Here is a 12320-nt window from a genome sequence, read left to right on the forward strand (position 1 = left end):
TTCATTTTAAGTTTCCTTCCTTTCCCTCTCTTTTTACCTGCTATTAATCTTCTTATTCTTGTTTTATTGCTAATGATGTGATGTCATCTTCTTATATGCCATCTTCTCATATGTGTCCTTTTATATGTGTGTTCATGATTTTACTGTCATATATCACCGTCTTTTCCTAAATATTTTCATCTCTCAGTATTTTAACTGCCTTCATCATATATGTCCTTCCTTTTCCTTTAACTATGCAATTTATTTGTTCTGACTTTCTGTTTGATTATCAAGACTTTCTCTGTCTAGTTTATTGCTAATTAGTTCTTTGTTTTTAGTGAATCCATGAGTTCTTACTTTTGCTATGTCTGTTAAAGCACTTTGTAAACATTTGTTTTAAAAGGTGCTATATAAATAAAGTTATTATTATTATTATTATTTATATGGTGAAATGCTACTCCATAGTGACACATAAGTGGATTTATTCCTGTTTAGTTTTAAAATAGACCACCTTTGTGCTCAGGAGCTGTACCTTAGATATGCATCTATGAAGCCATTTTGTATGTTTAGAAGCAGGAATGCAGCAGCAAGAAGGAAACAGGAAAAAGAGAGGATGCCACAGGGACTGAGGTGAGGACTTAAATTAGTGAAAACTTTTACTGTAAGGGTTAAGTTATGCTGTAAACAGAGTTGACAGTGTATGAGCCTGTACATCTGCAAAATAGTAGTTAAAAGTCTTCATTCTGTATGACAAAAACCTTAACAGACTTTGTTTTAGCTTTTGTAAGTCAAATGCTAATATTCTACATTACTATATGTAATGTTTTCTTGTAAATACATTACTGCCATGCAGGGAGATCAAGGGCTTGAGGCAGGTAGTCAAAGTGAGGGAGAGACAGGAGCAGACCAACAGGTAAGAGAGAGAAACATATCACAGTAGATATTTTACAGGAGTTCACAAAAAAATGGGAAAATGAAGTTGCTTGCTTGTAGTAAGTGCAGTCCTGTGGCATTGTGTGACATTGTGACTTTTCCTTTTAGGGTGTTCAGAGTTGTGTGTGTGCTAGGCAAGGCAGGGCAAGTTTATTTATATAGCACTCTTCAGACACAAGGCAATTCAAAGTGCTTTACAGGTGTACAAAAGCAAAGAACATTACAAATAGAGTCCTGCGATCAATCGTTCACAGTGCGTTCATGAAGCAAACATATGTGTCCAACAGAGATTTTTGTATGTGTGAACATACATTTGTGTGTAGTTATGCAGATGTTCACAAGGGTTAACATAAACACGTATTAACACATGTGCATGAAATAATTAGGGCTGTAGTCAACCAAAGAAAAACTTGGTTGACCAAAATCGCACCCAGGCACCAATTAATTGATTTGTCGTTCAGGTAAAAAATTTCATTCATTATAAAAATTTACCTCGTTGGGGACTAATTCAATCCATCCAGGCTCCTCACTGCACCTGCTTGGTACTCTAATTGATCCTAAAATGAACGTAACAAGCCTTTGGAAGCATTAATACATCTTTTCGGCTCATCACGTCTTACTATATAATATAATTAATTGAGAGACAATCAGCACGCACCTGCCTTTGATCCCGGCGCTGTAACTCTTTAAACTCATACAGCCCACAAAATAACCTCATATCATCGTTTTTCATTCGCTTGTAACGGTAACTAATAACAGGATTACTTGATCCAGCCCGCGCTGTGTCATTTATGAGCATAAAGCAGACAGCAGGCAGCGTTTATTTACGGAGGTGAGGGGAAAAAGTTCACTTGTCGGGACTTAAGACCAGCAGACATCGCCTTTTGTCACCTCTCCTTTCTGAGTGACTGTAAGAGAAGCTAACGCTAACGTGAACACTTTAAGGAGATTATAAAACGACATTATACTACGCAGCCTATTTGCCGACAGGTAAATTAAACTGACCGTGGGAGTTGATACAGTGAGGGAGGGCAGAGCAGACAGACTCAGCAGCGCCACTTCAATACAAACAGCCTGCAACTTTGTGACGAGTTGATGTGATGTTTCTGAGCGTTACTGCTGTAAAACATCAGAAAATATCCCACTCTGGTAGCTTTGTGTGCTTCTCTACCTGTAATTCCAGCAGCTGCATTGCTCCTGTTCCCAGCAGCACGTCTCTCTCTCTCAACTGCTCACACGCTTTTGCCCCCAGACCAGCGTCTAGGGGCGGGGGGCGATTCGCCGACCAGGGTGATCTTGGTCGACCTAAAGCTTTCCGATCAATTAATTGACCAATCGACTTGAAGCTGTCAGCCCTAGAAATAATGATTAAAATGGTGTTTAAAGTGATGCTAAAATAATTACAATTTATTAAGAAAGGAAGGGAAAAAAAGTAAGACCCAAAGGGTTAAAACAATGATAACACCTGAACAGAGAACGATGCAGATCTAACAACTTCATTAAAATACTTGATTTTTCATTCAAATGCCATTGTAAACAGGAACGTTTTGAGCCCTGATTTGAATGCATTAATTGTTTTGGCACATCTCAGGGGCTCGGGCAGTTGGTTCCAGAGGTGGGGCGCGTAGTGACTCAAAGCTGCCTCAGCCTGTTTGGTTCTTGTCCTGGGTATAGTCAGGAGACCTGTCCCAGACGATCTAAGAGCTCTGGGTGCTTTATAAGGTAAAAGAAGGTCTTGGAGGTATTTAGGCCCATGGCCATTTAAAGATTTAAAAACAAGTAGTAAAGTTTTAAAATCAATCCTTTGTGGTACAAGAAGCCAATGTAGAGATTTAAGAACTGGTGTTATGTGCTCAATTTTTTTGGTGTTGGTTAGTACTCTTGCAGCAGCTTTTTGAGCAAGCTGTAGCTGTCTCATAGATTTTTTGCTTATGCCTGCAAGAACACTGTTGCAGTAATCAAGCCTACTAAAAATAAAGGTATGCATAAGTCTTTCGGTGTCTTTTTTAGTTAGAAATTCTTTCATTCTTGCAATATTTTTGAGGTGATAGTAAGCTGATTTTGTGACTGTTTTAATATGACTGTTAAAATTCAGGTCAGAGTCCAGAATTACACCCAGGCTTTTGGCCTGAGGTGTTGATTTTACTGACAGCAACTCACTGACTTTTTCTCGTTCTTGTTTATGGCCAAAGATTATTATTTCTGTTTTTTTCTTTACTTAATTGTAAGAAATTTTGGCACGTCCACTTACTGATATGCTTAATGCAGCCGACCAGAGTATCGATGCGGCTGAGATCTTGTGGTGATACTGTAATATAAAGTTGTGTGTCATCTGTGTATGAGTGATGGGATATGTTATAAAACTGTATGATCTGGGCCAGGGGAAGCATGTAAATATTAAAAAGAAGAGGTCCAAGAATGGACCCTTGGGGTGCCCCATATAAAATTTTATCTGATTCAGAGGTGTGGTTGCCGAAAGAAACAAGAAACAAAATATTCTCTGCCCTGGAGGTAGGATTCAACCCATGACAGTGCTGTGCCAGACAGCCCTACCCACTTTTCCAGTCTATTCAGCAGTATTTTATGGTCTATTGTATCAAATGCTGCTGTAAGGTCCAATAGAACCAAGATTGTGATTTGTGAAGCATCATAGTTTTGGTGAATATCATTGAGTACCTTTGTAAGGGCAGTCTCTGTGCTATGATGCAGTTGAAATCCAGACTGAAAGACATTGCAGAGGTTGTTGTGTATAAGAAAGGTCTCCAGTTGTTGATAAACAACCTTTTCAATAATCTTGCCTAAGATTGGCAGGTTTGTGATGGGCCTGTAATTTTGTAAAATAGAAGGATCCAGGTTTGACTTTTTTAAGTGAGGTTTGATGACTGCTGTCTTCAGAGCAGTTGGAAAGAGGCCAGACTGGAGAGAACTATTTACAATTTGTAGTAGGTCCAGTCCTATGCAGTTAAAAACATCTTTTAAAAATTTTGATGGGACAATGTCAAGGCAGCAGGTAGTAGGCCTAAGTTTGGATACAATTTCTGCTAATGTTGCATAGTCAGTTGAGTGGAAAAATTTTAGTTTGGCTGGAGAAGCAGGGGGGGTGAGTAATTCACTGGCATCTGCCTGCACTGAGTTTGTGTCTAATCTTCTGAACTTTATCTTTAAAATAGGATGCAAAATCCTGACATGATTTGTGGGAGTGCAGTTCTAAAGGAACTGGTACTTGCATTGTTGCGTTTATCTCCAATAATTTCACTGAAAAAAGACTGTCTTGCTATTTTAAGTTTCAGGTTGTAACATTTTAGCGTCCCCTTGTAGATTTCATAGTGCACCTGAAGTCCGGTTTTCCGCCACCTTCGCTCAGCCTTTCTACATAATCTTTTTTGAGAATTCACCAGTACAGTGTTCCTCCACAGAGTTTTTTCTTTGTTGTTGGTGGTTTTAGTCTTCAGAGGAGCTATTGCATCAATGACATTCAGAACGTTGGAGTAGAAATCTGCAACAAGATCAATGGTGGAGGTAGCAGGCAGAGCCGGTAGGGGTGTAAAGGCCTGAGTAAAAACTGTACAGGTATTTTCAGTGACATACCTTTTTTTAATTTCCTTTTTTTTTGTCTTTCTGTTAAAGGTTTCAGAGATAGTAGTTTTGAATGAAATGCAATAGTGGTCTGAAAGGGCAGCATCTTTGACTCTGACATCTGAGATATTTAGGCCTTTAGAGATAACTAGGTCGAGAGTATGACCTTTATTGTGTGTACAAGTAGTTACATGCTGTGAGAGTCTGAAGTTGTCTAGAGTGTGCAGAAATTCCTTTGTCTTATGGTCTTTGGGATTGTCTATATGAACATTAAAATCACCCGTTATAATAACACAGCTAAAATCAATGCAGATGATAGACAAGAGTTTTGTGAAATCATCAAAGAAGTGAAGATTGTCTTTTGGGCTCTTGTAGATGGTTACCAATATCACTTGACAAGATGATTTCAGCTTAAGTGCAACATATTCAAAAGAATTAAAGGTGCCAAAAGACAGTTGTTTACATTGGAAGTCAATATTGAATAAGGTAGCAACCCCACCTCCTTTTCTATTAGTTCTTGACATGCTGAATAATTTTAAGTTTGGGGGGACTGCTTCAAGGAGAATTGTTGCGCTATCATCTTCAGTAAGCCATGTCTGAGAAACATAAAATCGAAGTTTTCCTGGATAATAAGATCATTAATTAAAAAGGTCTTGCTTGCCAAGGATCTAATGTTTAATAACCCTAGATTCAGTGTGCTATTGATATTATGTGACTCTGTTGTTCAAATGTGACTTGGATCAAGTTTGATAGATCAGCTGTGCGTTGCGTGCGTGCTTTCTTCCTTCCCATGTTAGTAAGGCCGGGGATGACAGACATTTGTACAGTTTGAAGGCTGGGGATAGACCTATCAACAGCATGAAGGGCAGAAAGTGAGACAGGGGTCTGAGAGGGAGGGGTAGGAGTCTCTCTTTGCCGCTAGGGGGAGCAAGTGAGCTTTGCATAGGTGGGGGTGGGGGGTGGGGGGGGCTTGTTGCGACCAAGAGTGCCTGTTTGACGCTTTGCAGCCGCTGGCAGTCATTGCAAGGGACAAGTCCAGATTTAAAAGAATCTGTTGTCTCCAAGTGTGCGTGAGCCTTGGCCATTTGGATGCAGCCATGTATGAAGGCTCAGTGTACAGCTAAACCGGCCCACACTGTGATTATGAGGGGGTATTGGACCACTTATGAAGACACGAACATCGTAGACAGTGAGTGAGTCCAGGAGTGTATTAAAGTCCCATTTAAGTACTTCTGAGGACTGATCAAAGATGTCATTACATCCTGCATGTATAACAACATTTCGGGCGTGTGGATGTTTAGCAAGGATGTCTGGGATTTCCTCCATGAGACCTAACACCTTAACACCAGGGAAGCAGTAAGTGGCTGCAGATTTATTTTTTAAATACCTTACAGTGGAGTCTCCGATGATGAGCGTGGTCGGGGGGTGGGGTGCGGTTGGCTGAGTCCATGGCTTGGATCGATGTGGTGGTTGAGGAGATGGGACAGAGCGGGAACCATGGGCTTGTCTTGGTGCTGGTGTGAAGATGGGCAGGGAGATATGAGTCCTGTTGTTAGGGATCCGACTTCATTTGGGCTGAGGAGGACAAGGAGTTGACTCTGAACTGCTGAATCTACCAGACGCGCACGGAGAGGCCCAGCTGCCAAGGGTGGAATGTCCTTAGGGTCCAGGATATCATATTTATTCTCCAGGTGGATATTGAAGGGAGGCGGTGCTTGAGAGGAGTGTTTTCCCCTCCTGTCATGTTTGATGACTATGGACCAGGGCTCCTGGTGGAATGGCGCGGAGCATACTGGAGCTTTGGGTCTGGCCCCAAGTCGAGTCCAAGAGTTGACAGTGACAGTGGCCGGGGGGCATAAATCGTTAGTGGGATTGTCAGCGGCGGCGTAGTCCTGCGGCAAGGTAGCTTCAGGTCTGGGAGCAGCAGTGCAGTTCTGTAGTGAGGCAGCTTCGGGTCTGGCACAGTTGTCGGTGGCAGTGGAGCGGACCGAGGTGTCCTGCGCTCTGGTGCTGGCTGATTCCGTTTGCGCTGGTCTGAAAATAATAGTGTCTATGAGTTTCTCGGCCTCTTGGATCTGATAGCGGGTAGAAATCCTTTTTTCCAGCTCGGCTATCTTGTGTGAAAGGCGAGCACAGCTGTTACAGCCAGGTAAAGAGGTAAGTGAAGCCATGGTTTTAAGGGGGGGCAGGGGTGCAATGGTCTGGACACTTGGAGTAGCTGAGTGAATGTTTCAGAAAGGGATTGTGTGGTTGGAATTGATCCACAGAGTTTTGATACAGTGCCAGTTGTGATGGTTAGCTCCCGAGGCTAAGGCTGAGGGAGCTTGCTTCCAGAGTAGACACAAAGAGAAACTTGCGAAGCAGGACAGTGATTAAAAATTTCGCACTCCCTTAGCACAGGGATAAAACAGACTAAAACCAGACACAGCATGAAATATGTCCAAGAAGATTTACAGAAAAATTAAGTAAAAAACAGGCATAACAACAGCACAGGACAGAGCGCACAGGTGTGGCGTGGCGTGGCGTGACATACAAAAATATGTCTACTAAATTTGTCTTTGTGCTACTGAAATATTTAGCTTGCTAGTACCAGTGCTGCCACCTGATAAAGTAAGCCTACAGCCCTGGATGACATAATCATTATGCTTTGATTAAAGACTCAAGCCATTTTGTTCAAGAGAAAGAGGGAGTAGTTTTTTCTGGGTGGTTTGCCCAGAAACATCATAAAACATATACATACAGATATTATACATGCATTTATATAGGTGTGCACAGCACTATTTTTCCAAGAAACATTTGAAAAAAGAAGAAAGAGTAAAAGATCACATAGCATTTTGTGAATGTTTTGCAGCGTAGATAATTTATGACATATTTCTGCTCAAACTATTTACTGATCTGTCAGGTTTCCAATATGTGTCCCCCCCAATGTTAAACTCATTCCTACACCCTTGTTGCCACCATCGTGACTGACAGGGAATTTCCTGAAAAGGAAATGGTTAGAAGGAGAGAGGAGAATCTGGTGAGATAACTTTGCAACGTGTGTAGATTGTCCAGATTCAATGTCTGTCATCAGGCAGATCCATTTCCTAAAGCTTCCATCTAAATAATTTCAGGTCTGAGAACGGATCTGACCAATCAGCATTCTTTGTGGAAGACAAGGTGGTAGTTAGGGGCGGGGTTAGTTGTTGAAGCTGTTAGCAATGGCTGATACTGATGTAATGATTAGCTCAGATATCAAGCACAGTGGGTCATGGGTGTTCCAGCAGGACAACAACCCGAAACAAACCTCAAAAAGCACCAAGAAATGGTTGGAGACAAAGCTGGAGAGTTCTGAAGTGGCCAGCAATGAGTCTGGATCTAAATCCCATTGAACACCTATGGAGAGATCTCAAAACTGCTGTTGCAAGAAGGCACCCTTCAAATCTGAGAGACCTGGAGCAGTTTGCAAAAGAAGAGTGGTCCAAAATTCCAGTTGAGAGGTGTAAGAAGCTTGTTGATGGTTATAGGAAGAGATTGGTTTCAGTTATTTTTTTTCCAAGGGTGTGCAAACAAATATTAAGTTCAGGGTGCCAACAATTTTGTCCAGCCCATTTTTTGAGTTTTGTGTAAAATTATGTCAATTTTGTCCTTTTTCTTTGGATTTTTATGTGTTGCACCAAAGTACATGAAGGCAATGAACACATCTATACCAAAAAGATTTGTAACTGCAACAATTTCTGGGAGAAATGGTGTATTTTCTAGAAAGATTCCAGGGGTGCCAATATTTTCATCCATGACTGTAGCTACTTTATTTGTGTAGCTTTGTTAGCTGTAGCTTTAGCTACATAGATAAAATAGCTTTGTTTGCTATACATTTAGCTACCTTAGCTAGCTAGATTACATTTTTCTAGCTAGAGATTTAGCTACATTACTATGTAGATAAGATGGCCTTGTTACCTATGAGGTTACCTACGTAACTTCGTTATCTATATAGCTTTGTTTGCTATAGATTTAGCTGCATTAGCTACATAGCTACGCTATCTACATAGCTTATGTAGCTAGGATAGCTTTAGTCTTAGCTCTACTAACTGTGTTAGAGTGTTTTCATAGTGGATGAGCTTTTTCCCAGTAAGCAGATGGTTTACCCGGTTTTATTTAACATTTTTGTTTTGCAGGTCAGGTTTTTTACTTTGAACTTTTGGTATCCTAACCTTAACCCTAACCAGTGGTGTAGTGCAGGGGTTACTCATGTAAACCAACTCATTTTTATGTCTCCATAGAGCATACCAACTTCTAAATGAACATAGAATATGTCACAGGGTGACCGTGTGTGTGTGTTTGTGTGTGTGTGTGTGTGTGTGTGTGGGAATTAGTGTGGGGACACTTGTTTGCTTTTTTGGGCACAAAGTGGCGCAAAAAGTGGGTATGCACTATATGCGGCACATAGGGGCGCCGAGCTAGGGGGCGTCAAAGCGATGGGGGGAAATAATTTGAGTCGGCATTTTCTGTATTTAACAGCTGTTTATGCATGTGTAAACATGAACGAAATTTTGATTTCAGAGGTGGGGGGGGACACAACTGGTTTGAGTACAGGGGGTATGGTCAATAGGCCTCATTTACATAAAATTATACCTAATTTTTGAGTAAAAATAAGCTATAATAAGCTATAGTAAGATATAAAAATAAGATTATCATCACTCTAACATTTGTCACAATGCTCAGTCTCATGACTAACATATCTTTATTCTTTCAACCTCACCTGTGAGCCTCCAGCCTCTCCTCCTCTACCTCCTCCATCTCCTCCAGCCTCTCTTGCTCTACCTCCTCCTGTATCTTCTTCTGGATTTTTATTATCTGTCACCTGACAAAAAAAAATATACGCTTTTTTAAAATCTCTGTGTTGTTGAGGCTCTACAGTAATAATAATAATAATAATAATAATTTTCCAATTTGTCAGCTCTTTCAATAAAACTCAGACACTTTACAAGAATAAAACAATTACATAATATGAACATATAAATTGCAATACATACGTTTATCATAAAGTTAAATAATAGAATATTAAAGAAATATATAATACTATTACTACTACTAATAATAATAATAGGAGGGGAGAGAGTCTGAGTTTCTGATGGATGAGGGGAAGGAGTTTGTGGTGTAATGTGTTCCTCTGAGTAACTTACACTTTCACTTCTAAAGAAGTCTCTTATATCCAGTTTTCTTTTTTCGACATCTTGCCACCTGGCTGCGCCTAATTAGCAAACACACATTCACATGCACGCACACACACAGACACACATTCAATGTTAATGTAAACGAAAACTCTGATATCAAAATCTGTCTAGCTGACGTGACCCAGGCAGAACAAATGCCCAACATGTTCACAACTTACAGTTGCAGATGAATGTGGACTCACGGCCAACTAGCTAAACACTGGTGTGCTCATGTGCTATAGTCCAGGCGCTGTTTACAACCAGATGGAGTGACAGCAGGGACGGCCAATCACACGTTAGCAAGAAACGGCAAAGCCAATCGATGAGCTTGTGGGCCAGTGGGCGGTCTAAAGAGAAACAGGCTTCAGCTTAAGCAGCTGTTTTCCGCTTGGTCCTAGTGCTCAACCTGTCTCCATTTAATATAGCGTAACATTGTTTTTGGATGGTAAAAACTGCAGGGGACCAAAAGTGCCTTTTTAAAAAGTGCAGGGGACATGTCCCCCCTGCCCCCCCCCAAATTAAGTCCCTGTGTGTAAATGATATAATCAACAACAGAGGCATGTCACTGAGGCGCCCCTCTGCTCCTTCCCCCCCCCCCCACACACACACACACAAACACACACCCACACACGAGAGGTGCTCGTGTGCACGTGAGTGTTTTCATTTGAATCATCTTATCATCTGATGACAAGGAGCTAAAGATGGAGAGGCAGAAAAGAAAGCTCTTGGGGGCACAAAACAGAAAACGGAAGAGGGAGAAGGAGAAAGATTTCGTAGGATGAAAAAGAAAGCTTTTTAAAGACAGTAGGTAAGTTATGTATCAGGATGAGGCTTGTGAATATTCAGGTTAGCTGAAGCTACTACTAGTAAAATGACAGGTTACTGTTGTCTTGCAACTGTGTACTGATCAGCAGTGGTGTGCACTGAAAAACACGCGCTAAAGTGCCCTCTCGGGAGCCAAAATGCATGTTAAAGTGCCCTCTTGGGAGGCAAAACACACTCTAAAATGACCTCTTGGGAGCCAAAACACATGCTAAAATGCCCTTGACAGCCAAAACTTGTGCTAAAGTGCCCTCTTTGGAGCCAAAACACATGCTAAAGCGCCCTCCTGGTTGGCAAAACACACTAAACTGCCCTCTTGGGTTGAAAAATCACACTAAACTGCCCTCTTGGGTTGAAAAATCACACTAAACTGCCCGCTTGGCTGGTCAAAACATGATAAACTGCCCACTTGGGTGGCAAAAAGGCGTGTCTAAGTACCCTCCTCATTGGCAAAATCACACTAAACTGCCCTCTTGGCAGGTTAAAACACGATAAACTGCCCTCTTGGGTGGTAAAAACGCGTGCTTAAATGCCCTCCCAGTTGGCCATTAGGACCAAGAAATACTATGAAACATCACTGTTGCAATGACCTTTATGTTGGGCCCTTTTTTGATCTATATTGAGCCAGAACTATATCTCACAGAACCAGTTTGGATTATGTGGTGCAAATATGGTGTTAAAATGCACTAGAATACAGGAAATGGCATCTACTTAATTAAAATGGCCCCTGCCCTTGAAAAAGTCTGTGCATGCCACTGCTGATCAGTATTTACAACAGTAATACTCAACCCGCGGCTCTAGAGGCGCATGTGGCTCTTTAGTGACTGGTTGCGGCTCTTTAAAGGCTTACCTAAAAAACAAATCCTTCTGCAATTCTCTATAAAGGTGAAAACTATCAGCAGTAAAGACTGCAACAGGTCATATGAATAAATCTAAGTCCACTCAAAGAAGACAGACTTTAACTTCCAAATTCAAATGAAAACTTGTATATAATTACTGTCGGATGTGCGCTGGACGGAAGAACGTGTGTAAAAGAGCGCAGAGGGAGTCTGCTGCTGGTGCGTCTCTGCAGTGAGTTCATTCATAGAGGTGTGCTGTCTTGTGTTCAAACTGAAGCCTCTAATGCCCTCGTTTTAACACATTTCTTCAGTCAGTTCCTGCTGATGCTCTCCCACTTGTATTTGATGATGATTATTGTGACGCACATCATCATCAATGAGCCAAACACACACAGATCACATCATGATATACAGTAATGTAAAACTGAGTAAAACTTGTCCAAACCTGGTTGGTTTACTTGATCTTAAATGCACTAATAATAAATACTGTCAAAAGGGTAGAAACAGAAAAGTAAAAGCAACAAACTGGCAGAGCAGAACAATTTGTGAGGGGGAGCTGCAGGTGTGAGGCAGGGCCAGTTTTAGCCATTTGGAGGCCCAGGAAAAAGACCAGTATGGGGACCCTCCCCCTTTAGCTAAAAGCAATGATAGTGTGATGGAAAAAATAGAAAAGCATAACTTTAAGTTAACAGAGTCACTGAACTACAGTAAATGTCCAAATATGAAATATAAATACCCAGACAGACACCCATGATTCATCAGCTCTTTGACATGCTTCTCATAGCTCTAAGTCAGCACATTCTGATATTTTAAAAAGACTTTAGTCCAGGTGGAACTTACATAAATAAAACCATATGCTTGTCACCTGTAATGTGTCTGCATACCCCTCAGAAAGTAGGTAGTTGTGCCCCTGGGCACAATAGTAGATGCATGTGTGGCTGTTCCTTCATTCCTGGGCCTTTTGTGGGGCTAATCACAC

The sequence above is a fragment of the Cheilinus undulatus genome, linkage group 8 (assembly GCF_018320785.1).
Source record: "Cheilinus undulatus linkage group 8, ASM1832078v1, whole genome shotgun sequence".
Lineage (NCBI taxonomy): Eukaryota > Metazoa > Chordata > Actinopteri > Labriformes > Labridae > Cheilinus > Cheilinus undulatus.